This window comes from Oryctolagus cuniculus, chromosome 4 (assembly GCF_964237555.1).
Source record: "Oryctolagus cuniculus chromosome 4, mOryCun1.1, whole genome shotgun sequence".
Lineage (NCBI taxonomy): Eukaryota > Metazoa > Chordata > Mammalia > Lagomorpha > Leporidae > Oryctolagus > Oryctolagus cuniculus.
Window position 1 is genome coordinate 162,466,971 of NC_091435.1, and position 11,780 is coordinate 162,478,750.

Sequence of the window (11,780 nt, forward strand, 5' to 3'; positions counted from 1 at the left end):
AACTGAAAGCTCACTTATTTGGTGCCTTTCCAATTTCTTGATGTAGGCACCTATTGCTATAAACTTTACTCTTAACACTGGTTTTGCTGTATCCCATAAGTTTTGGTATGTTGTGCTGTTATCCTCATTTACTTCCAGAAAGTTTTTGATTTCTCTTTTGATTTCTTCTGTGACCCAGTGTTCATTCAGGAGCATGTTGTTCAATCTCCATATGTTTGCATATACTCTAGGGATTCCTGCGTTGCTAATTTCCAACTTCATTCCCCTATGGTCTGAGAGGCTGCCTTGTATGATTCTAATTCTTTTGAAGTTGCTGAGACTTGCTTTATGTCCTAGTATGTGGTCAGTCCTAGAGAAGGTTCCATGTACTGCTGAGAAGAATGTGAATGCTTTCTGTGTAGAATGAAAACTTCCGTAGATATCTGTTAGATCCATTTGGGCTATAGTGTCATTTAAATCTACTGTCTCCTTATTGATCTTCTATCCTGTTGATCTGTCTATTTCTGAGAGTGGTGTATTGAAGTCCCCCAGTACTATTGTCTTGGAGTCTAAGTCTCCCTTTAAGTCCCTTAACAGATCTTTTAAATAATCCGGTGCCCTGTAATTAGGTGCATATACATTGATAATCATTATATCTTCCTGTTGAATTGATCCCTTAATCATTATATAGTGCCCCTCTTTGTCTCTCTTAACAATTTTTGTGTTAAAGTTTATTTTGTCTGATATTAAGATGGATGCACCTACCCTTTTTTCATTTCTGTTGCCATGGTATATATTTTTCCATGCTTTTACTTGCAGTCTGCATGCATCTTTGTTGGAAAGATGTGTTTCTTGTAAGCAGCAAATAGATGGGTTATGTTCCTTAACCCAGTCATCCGATCTGTGTCTTTTAACTGTACAGTTCAGGCCATTAACGTTCAATGTGGCTATTGATAAGTAGTAACTTTGCCCTGCCATTTGCCAAAGATATTTTATAATATATGCTTTGAACTTCCTGTGATATTTTGCTGTGAAGTTTCCTTCCTTTACCTTCTTTCATATTGATGACCGTGTTTCTGTGTTTAACACATCTTTAAGTATCTTTTGCAGGGCTGGATGAATGGTGGCAAATTCTTTCAATTTCTGTTTGCTATGAAAGGTCTTTATTTCATCTTCATTCACAAATGAGAGTTTTGCAGGATATAATATTCTGGGCTGTCAGTTTTTCTCTCTTAGTACCTGGGCTATGTCTCACCATTGCCTTCTAGCCTATAGGGTTTCTGATGAGAAGTCAGCTGTGAGTCTGATTGGAGATCCTCTGAGAGTAATCTGACGTTTCTCTCTTGCACATTTTAGGATCTTTTCTTTATGTTTCACTGTGGTGAGTTTGATTACAACATGTTGTTGTGAGGATCTCTTTGGTCATGTTCATTAGGGGTTCTATGAGCTTCCTGTACTAGGATTACTCTGTTCTTCTCCAAACCCAAGAAGTTCTCTGCTAGTATCTCACTAAAAAGGCCTTGTAATCTTTTCTCTCTCTCCATGCCTTCAGGAACTCCTAGAACCCGAATGTTGCTTTTTTTTTTTAATAGTATCCTGTAGATTCCCAACAATATTTTTTAGATTTCTAATTTCCTCTTCTTTTCTTTGACTGTATACTTTCCTGTGCTCTGTCTTCTAAGCCCGATATTCTCTCTTCTGCTTCACCCATTCTGTTTTTAAGGCTCTCTAATGTGTTTTGCATTTGATCTATTGAGTTCTTCATTTCATTTTGATTTCTCTTTACTATCACACTTTCCTGTTCTACTAGTTTCTGCATTTCATTTTTATTCCTCCTTAATACTTCATTTTTGCAAGAGAGATTTCCTATCCTGTCCAATAAGGACTTATGTAGCTCAAGCGTTTGTTTTTGAAAACTTCTAAATGTTCTTATAAGTTTTTGGAAATCTGTATCTTGCATTTCTTCCATCTCATCATCTTCATAATCTTGGCTTTGGGTATCTTTTTCATTCGGGGCATCATAATGTCTCCCTTGTTCTTGTTACCTCGGTTTCTGCGTTTGTTGCTTGGCATTGTGGAGATATTCTTTGGATTAATCTTCCCTCGCTATGTTTTTCTCTTTATACTATGACTATATTAAGTGGACTGTCTGTTTTTGATGGAGCCTTAGAGGCTTGAGATGGGTGTGGCCAGAGAGCTCTGCTTGGTTCCTCAAGGTTAAGGGTGTGCCAAAGGCGACACTCCCAGGTTAGGTGTGGTAAATCTCTCTCTCTCTCTCTCTCTCTCTCTCTCTCTCTCTTTTTTTATTCAGAAGGGAAGTAATTCCGCACAGCTGAGCGGAATTGAAGGTAGTCAGCTTCTGATCTCTAGCTCCTGAGGGTATAACATTCGCCTGCTCTTTTCCAAGGACCACACAGGGAATCTGTGCTGCCTCAGTGTGGGCTCAAATTCTCCTGCAGGCTCTCACTGGGTTGCCAAGGTTACCGAATTGTAGCGTCTCTGGAGAGTACTCACATGAATTCCGTGAGTTCTCTCACCCACCGTCTCTTTTTTCACAGTCTTAGTTCATTAGCTCCACATATTCACTAGGTCCTAATCTCCTGTTATTTCACCCCCCACCCCCCGCCAGAGTCAGGTTTTTCTCCTTGGCTGTGGGCGGGCACAGCCCTGATGTCACGCAGCTTTTACGTATGATCAAAATGGCACCTGCTCTTTGTCTTCCTCACCTTTGAGAGGTGAGGGGAGAGAGAGAAACTCGTGTTCGTACTGGTCCTTTTTTTTTTTTTTCTCTCTCTCTCCTCTAGTTAGCCTGGTGGACTTTCCCCCATGAGGCTTCAAGCCTTGTTCCCTCTAGGCTCCTCCTTCTGCTTTCCTGCCGGTGTCTCGGGATACTGAGGTTCAGCTCACCTCACATTCCAGCGCTGGTGCATAGATTCCGCAGCTGGTATCCCAAGCCATGGGCTCCCACTCCCTCCACACAGGTCCACCGTGAATCACTAGTTCTGGAAGAGATTCCTCTGCAGTTTCTTCCCCAACTCTTCCTTGAACCTGCAGTATCTCCACTTTTATTAAACTGTCTCTTCCCGGACTATCAGTGTGCTCCCTTCCTATTCTGCCATCTTGCTGGAGATCAGATAATAATTTATTTTTTAGTTTGGGGTGTGTGTGTGTGTGTGTGTGTGGAGGGGTGTTGAGTGATGTTTGTGCAAATATAAGATGATATAATGTTTCTTTTTGATAGTCAATTGTTTCACTCTGAGTCCAGCCCAAGAAATAAAAACAGTGGTAGGTACACATTAAGAAATTCGTTGTAAAAAAAAAAAAAAAAAAAAAAAAAAAAAAACTAAATGAAAGATCTCCACGAGTGAGATCCCAGTGGAAAGAACGGGTCATCTAAGAAGGAGGTACCTTTCTCTGAAGGGAGGAGAGAACTTCCACTTCGACCATGGCCTTGTCTAAATATGATCAGAGTCGGTGAACTCAGGGGGCTTCCATAGCCTTGGCAGCTCATGACAAGAGCCTAGGGTGATTACTGATGCCATAAACAAGAGTGTCAATTTGTTAAGTCAACAACAGGAGTCACTGTGCACTTACTCCTCATGTAGGATCTCTGTCCTTAGTGTGCTGTACATTGTGATTTATTGCTATAACTAGTACTCAAACAGTATTTTTCACTTTATGTTTCTGTGTGGGAGCAAACTGTTGAAATCTTTACTTAATGTATGCTAAACTGATCTTCGTATATAAAGAGAATCGAAAATGAATCTTGATGTGAATGGAAGGGGAGAGGGAGTGGAAAAGGGGAGGGTCGCAGGTGGGAGGGACGTTATGGGGGGGGAGTCATTGTAATCCATAAGCTGTACTTTGGAAATTTATATTCATTAAATAAAAGTTACTACAGCCAACTTATATTTGATCAAGGATCTAAAACCAATTCCTGGAGCAAGGACAGTCTATTCAATAAATGGTGCTGGGAAAACTGGATTTCCACGTGCAGAAGCATGAAGCAAGACCCCTACCTTACACCTTACACAAAAATCCACTCAACATGGATTAAAGACCTAAATCTATGACCTGACACCATCAAGTTATTAGAGAACATTGGAGAAACCCTTCAAGATATTGGCACAGGCAAAGAATTTCTGGAAAAGACCTGGGAGGCACAGACAGTCAAAGCCAAAATCAAATAAAGGGATTGCATCAAATTGAGAAGTTTCTGTTCTGCAAAAGAAACAGTCAGGAGAGTGAAGAGACAACCGACAGAATGGGAAAAAATATTTGCAAACTATGCAACAGATAAAGGGTTAATAACCAGAATCTACAAAGAGATCAAGAAACTCCACAAAAACAAAACCAACAACCCATTTAAGAGATGGGCCAAGGACCTCAATAGACATTTTTCAAAAGAGGAAATCCAAATGGCCAACAGGCACATGAAAAAATGTTCAAGGACACTAGCAATCAGGGAAATGCAAATCAAAACCACAATGAGGTTTCACCTAACCCCGGTTAGAATGGCTCACATACAGAAATCCACCAACAACAGATGCTGGCAAGGATGTGGGGAAAAAGGGACACTAACCCACTGTTGGTGGGAATGCAAACTGGTCAAGCCACTATGGAAGTCAGTCTGGAGATTCCTCAGAAACCTGAAGATAACCCTACCGTTCGACCCAGCCATCCCACTCCTTGGAATTTACCCAAAGGAAATGAAATTGGCAAACAAAAAAGTCGTCTGCACCCTAATGTTTATTGCAGCACAATTCACAATAGCCAAGACCTGGAACCAACCTAAATGCCCATCATTGGTAGACTGGATAAAGAAATTACGGGATATGTACTCTTTAGAATACTATACTGCAGTAAGAAACAACGAAATCCAGTCATTTGCAACAAAATGGAGAAATCTGGAACACATCATGCTGAGTGAAATAAGCCAGTCCCAAAGGGACAAATACCATATGTTCTCCCTGATCGGTGACAACTGACTGAACACCAAAAAGGAAACCTGTTGAAGTGAAATGGACAATATGAGAAACAGTGACTTGATCAGCATAGCCCTGACTGTTAATGAACAACTTAATACATTATCCCTCTTAGTAGTTTTTTTTGTCTGTTCTACTTAATATGACTGGTTTAATTCTGTAAGTAATACACAGTTATTCTTAAGTGTTGAAATTTAACTGAAATGTGATCCCTGTTAAACATAAGAGTGGGGATAAGAGAGGGAAGAGATGTACAATTTGGGACATGCTCAAGCTGACTTGCCCCAAATGGTAGAGTTAGAAACATACCAGGGGACTCCAATTTAATCCCATCAAGGTGGCATGTACCAATGCCATCTCACTAGTCCAAGTGATCAATTTCAGTTCACAATTGATCATAATGAAAGGACTAAGAGTCAAAGGGATCACATAAACAAGTCTAGTACCTGCTAATACTAACCGATAGAATAAATAGAGGGGAGAGTGATCCAACATGGGAAGCGAGATACTCAGCAGACTCATAGAATGGCGGATGTCCTTAACAGCACTCTGGCCTCAGAATCAGCCCTAAAGACATTCCGATCTGGCTGAAAAGCCCATGAGAGTATTTCAGGCATGGAAAGCCAAGACACTCTGGCAAAAAAACAAACAAACAAACAAACAAACAAAAAAAAACAAAAACAAAAAAACCCTAAATGAAAGATCTCTGTGAGTGAGATCCCAGTGGAAAGAACAGGTCTTCAAAGAAGGAGGTACCTTTCTCTGAAGGGAGGAGAGAACCTCCACTTTGACTATGACCTTGTCTAAACAAGATAAGAGTCGGAGAACTCAAGGGGCTTCCATAGCCTTGGAAACTCATGACTGGTGCATAGGGAGATTACTGATGCCTTAAAAAGGAGTGTCAATTTGTAAAGTCAACAACAGGAGTCACTGTGCACTTACTCCTCATGTAGGATCTCTGTCCTTAATGTGCTGTACATTGAGACTTAATGCTATAATGAGTACTCAAACAGTATATTTCACTTTGTGTTTCTATGGGGGTGCAAACTTTTGAAATCTTTACTTAATGTATACTAAACTGATCTTCTGTTAAAAAAAAAAAAGGAAAAATTATCAATTCCCAACTTGACTCTCTCACTGGGATTAAACATGACAATAGGTCTGATCTGATTTCATCATCATTTAAAAAATCATCTATTATTTTTCACTTTCTGTTTCTGTGTGGGAGCAAACTGTTGAAATCTTTACTTAATGTATGCTAAACTGATCTTCTGTATATAAAGAGAATTGAAAATGAATCCTCATGTGAATGGAAGGGGAGAGGGAGTGGGAAAGGGGAGGGTTGCGGGTGGGAGGGACGTTATGGGCGGGAAGCCATTGTAATCCATAAGCTCTACTTTGGAAATTTATATTCATTAAATAAAAGTTAAAAAAAAAATTTAAAAAAAGAAATTCGTTGTAAGGAATTCATTTAGGGCTGGCTGGGAAAGTCCAAGATTCATAGGTACCAGGTTTACTGGAACTTTTAGGAGCCTTTAGGAATCTGCTGTTCACAGGGAGAATTCTCTCCTCTTACTCTGAGGGAGCCGCAGTTCTGCTCCTAGGGGCTTTCAGTTGATTGAATCAGGGACAGTTATCCATATCTAAGACCATGATCGAGCTGCAAGTCACAATTCCCCTGAAGGAGCTTCTTTTTTTTTTGTGGGTAAAATGATTACTCTTCTAAAGAGCTATTCTTCTTGATATGACTTTATGATAAAATTGAACTGGACTATGTGTATTGGGAATTCGGGAAGAAGTAGATTCATTGTAAATAAATGCCGAGCAGAGATGTAATTTTATGTATTTGAGTTTTACTTTTTTAACCTGTTAGGGAATAATAGAGAAGGCAACTTTCCTGTTGGTGGGCATACCAACACTCTAATTTCCTGGCTGAGGGTCATATCCAAGAATAACTCTGATTTGTTTGCCAACCTTTTGATCTGCAAGTCTAAGAAAAGAGAATAGAACCAAAATTAAACAAGGTTAGACATGCAAATTGTCAGAGAGCTAGCTCAGCACCAAGACTTAATTTGCTAATATGTTGGGTGATATTCCTTCCCTAAGGAAGAGAGAATCACTGAACTTTTTCTTATAATTCAAATCTTCAGAGATAACTGTGGGTTCACAGCTCAAACCCTTTATTTCTGTAGAACAAAGTCTACAATGTAATTAGGCAAGTAATCAAGTCTTAGCAATTGATGTTGGAACTCTGCTCCTGTTTTACTTTTAAAACTTTTTTTAACCTTAATTTTCTACATTTACATGCCACTTATTTATTCAGGGTTTTTGTTATTGTTTACTCTTGTTGTTTTTGACACAAAATAGTGAAGGGATGAATAATTGTTTGCTCCAAACACTTCATTTTGGAAATGTGAGGAGAACCCAGTGGTGGGGGAGTGAAAGGATTTCTTGGGAGATATTGGAGCCATTCTAGCAGTTTTAAACAAGAAAAAGCAAAAACTTCTCAAGCAATGAAACTTGAAGCAATAATATAAGCCAAGGTTTGATACTGAAATTTGGGATGAGATAACTGCTTCACAGTAAGATAAAAGGTTTTTGATATCTGGAATAATCTTTCAAACATGTTTCACAATATTGCATCTTGTGGATGGTAAAGAAAAAGAAACAAGAACAAAAACTAAAACTGAATGACAAATATATGGCATGTAAATTAGAAATTTAAGATTGAAAAGGGCCTTAACCAAGGAGAACACAAACAGCCAAGACCTGATTGTCTACTTTTATTATAGAGTTTGTCCTGCAGCTATAAGGAGTAGGAGTTGTCAAACAACAGACATCCCTGAAGATTCAAGGGATGTGAGAAAGGGCAGAGATTTCTTTTTCCTTAGGGAATGAATACTTTCTTAATTTACGAATAGGCTAAGGTTCAAAATGGTCGAGTGACTTTTCAAACACCTCTTGACTTATGCAGAACAGAACTTGGAGAAATACTCAGGCTCCAATGATGAATACTGAGACCTAGAAGCCAGGGTCTAGATTGGTTTTGGCTTTCCTGGCCCCTGGTAGAGTACCAGAGGTGCTCTTCAAATAACTATTGATATTCGAGGTTAAGATCTATTCCTCTGCTTGAAGGAATGCACTACAGAATAAAGGGTTACTTTAGGAAATAGGTAAATCCTTTAACAGGCTTCCTATAACTCAGTTTTACTGCAAACTAATAGCTCAAAAAGAAAATTCAAGCAATGCTATAAACTGAGGGATTTAAGCATCTGACTCTAGATGTAATTATTCTTGGATTTAGCTCAACTCTGCCACTTATTTACTGTGTCATTTTGGGAATTTTAATGAATGTCCCTAAACCTCAGGTAGTGAAAACAGTTATGATAACTACCTCTTATGTTTTTTTTTTTTGAGAATTCATTAATGCAAGTAGAGAATGATATGAAGTATGAGGTAAAAGGTTAATAAATGGAGAAAAGAGAACCAGGTATGAAAATATGCTAATACATATTAGCATAAAGGATAGAATACATTTCTCAATATTTATTGAATTCCATTGCCATAACATTTATTAAACATATTCCCTTTTCTTCCTCCATTGCCGAAATTCACTGCTGCCAAATATGCTTACACTGGTTACTTTCTTTGTAGACACCACTTGTGCATCCAGTTCCAAGGTGAAGTCCCTGAAAGACTTTTTTAATCCATAAACATTTCATCCTGGGAAAGTCAGCAGGAAAAATCTACCTAGAAATTATGAATGGTGATTAGCATTACAGGAGTTCCATGTGGCTAAGCAGGAGAATGACCTCGGCTATACTAAAGGATTTACAAAGTGCTTCTGAGCAGAAATCAACATTGGATGTCATCCATCTGCCTCATTTTATGGAGAGGTAGAGAAGTCTAGAGACCTTGTGCACATACTCCTGGGGTCCCAGAGTATTTCACCCTTGACTCTTCTATTTATTCCACATTTCACTTTTATTCAGTCCTCTTTAGTGTTTCCTGTAGTGTTTCCCATGCTATATTGATAGGGGCACATCAGAGCTTCTGTTTAAAATGGGTCGTAACCTCTGGCTTGACTGTGATTTTTGCAGACTTCTCCCAGTGCAAGTGAATGCAGGTGTTCTAGATGAATGCATTTCTTGCTGATGGCTCCTGCCTCACTTCTGTCTCTAAAACTGGCAAAGATTCTCCACTAGGGAGTGGAATCTGGCCCATGCCCATGGTCATGCGTCCCTCCTGTTATCCCCTCCATTACCCTGATCCTGTCTCGTGACAACTTCTGAGAGGCAGGTTAACAAAGACAGCAGCTGGAACTAGTTGAACAGTCCCCTTCCAACAGTGGGCATTTTATCTTTGGAAGACTTTTCCTGACAGTGTGACAAAGTAGTTGCAGGAAGAGCAAACCCCAGCCAACCACCATATCAGAGAGTGCTACAACTGGGTCCACCACTACATCCTTTATCCATGTATTAGGGAATGATGTATTTGGAGGTGAGGACCTTGATCTTTCTTTTTATGGCTTTCAAACTACAGTGATAAAGCCTGTAAACCAAAACAGATCAATACCAGATTTGAAAAGTCTCAACCATTTATCCCCAAAGCACCTAGAATTTATAGAATGGTAACAGCTAGTCACTTTGGTATTGGTAAGTTTTTATGAGATTTATACCTTACACTAGTGGCTCAAATGTTACTGTTCACCAGAACTGCCTGGAGAGTTTACTAAAATGTAGATTCTAAGCCCCTATCATATGAGATCTGGTATACTCCCAAGTGATTCTGATGCCGATGCTGGTGGATTGGGAACACTTTTTGAATACACTGCTGTAGAAGACAGCCCTTTGCTGACCTTTTACGCTCATTTCCTACCTCACTCCTAATTTCTTTTCTTTCTTATTTTTAAAGATTTTATTTATTTATTTGAAAGTCACAGTTACACAGAGAGGAGAGGCAGAGAGAGAGGTCTTCCATCTGATGCTTCACTCCCAAATTGGCCGAAATGACCGTAGCTGTGATGATCTGAAGCCAGGAGCCAGGAGCTTCTTCTGGGTCTCCCATGCAGGTGCAGGGGTCCAAGGACTTGGGCCATCTTCTACTGCTTTCCCAGGCCATAGCAGAGAGCTGGATCAGAAGTGGAGCAGCCAGTTCCTGAACCAGTGCCCATATGGGATGCTGGCACTTCAATCCAGGGTGTTAACCCTCGAGGGCACAGCACTAGCCCCAATCCTACTTCCTTTTCATATTCAGCTGCTCAAACCTACTTTCCAGTGAAAACATGTTTGCAGATCCTCTTTGCTCACTCAAATGTATTAATGGCCATTGTAACTTAAAGTCCAGTTTCTCTCCACACAGCCCTTCAGTCATTTTGAGTGACTGAATTTTTGAATTTTGAATACCAAACCTTAGACAGTGAAGGTAGAGACCACAACTCTAGCACTCTCTCAGATTTCTTTGTCTATATTTATGTGCCACCGAACTCTCAATTAGTGTAACTGAAGAAGGTGGATGGGGATGAAACTTTTATGATTAAAGTTACCAAAGGAAATGGTTATGACGTGGATGATGGAATTTTCTTTCTTTTTTCTCTGGCTTGATGAACTGAATTTGCCACCTCATGTTTTAATGAACTGTTTTTGAAAATCTTTGTGGAATTCTAGACACAGAGTTGTTTGCAGATCTAGGAACAGGGGGTGTCATTTACTGGTTAAGGGATTCCTATGGGACAATGATGACAGCTCACCTAATGGCTCTTGAAAATGTGCTCCTGGACTCTGAGGTCGTTGATGCTCCCTGGCTCACAACCGTCCTTGGACGAACCTGTTTTCTTGGCTCATCAGTAGCATGCGATGCCTGACTGACTGAGAATCAGAGTAGGGACTGCCAATACGGGTTCCTCCAGGCTGAGGTTAGCAACAGAGCATTTAAATAGTCCTGCTAGGTTGCCTGATTCTCGCAGGCAGGGAGCCCAAAGGTGGTAATGTTTGCTGGGACAGTTTGCCAGCTTCTTTCCATGCTTATTTTCTTTCATCCTGGGTAGCCAGGTGCCCCCCTAAAGCAGTGGGCTGGGAATTCAGATGCATTCACAAGTAATGAATTTTGCAATATCATTTGCATGTTTAACCTTCCTCTGCTTCTCTTATTCTCAAACAGATGCAGGCAAAGCCATTTCTGTAGAAATTTCCATGTTATTGAACAAAGCTGGGATTTCAGTGAAATAAATAATTGTTCTATTTGAGTCTTACCCACAGGTCTCTTTTAGGAAGGGCCTTTTTGAGCACCTGTGTTAAATGTTCCGACAGGGAATATAACCTGGGTTTTTATTTCATCCACAATGCAAGGACCTTGTTATTATTTGTTCATACAGGGGTACTGAAGTTGCACTTTTCCGTTCCATGGAAACAACACTGTGATCATCAGTTATGGCCTCTCATAGAGCAGGTGAGTGTGATATAGCTAAGACTTGCTTGGTTTCCCCAATATGGCCATCGCGAGGGCCAAAAAGAGGTAAATCACTTTTTTTAGGAATGTTAAGAGCAAAACAAAGTGAAGAATTTATAAGATAGAAAATACCATGTAGCTATTGCTTCTCCTAGAGCTTTGTAATCAATGCCAGTACAACCATCTAAAGGGACTATCCCCTTCTTTCCAGGTGTTTTTTGTATCCAGATGCACCCAGCCTCAAATCTAAGCTACTACTTTACAAGCTATTTAATCTGAGTCCTACTCTTCACACGTATTTTCCTGTTAGGATATGATGAGGATTATAGATAAAGTATATAAATGCCTAGAAGAGTTCCTGCCACCCAA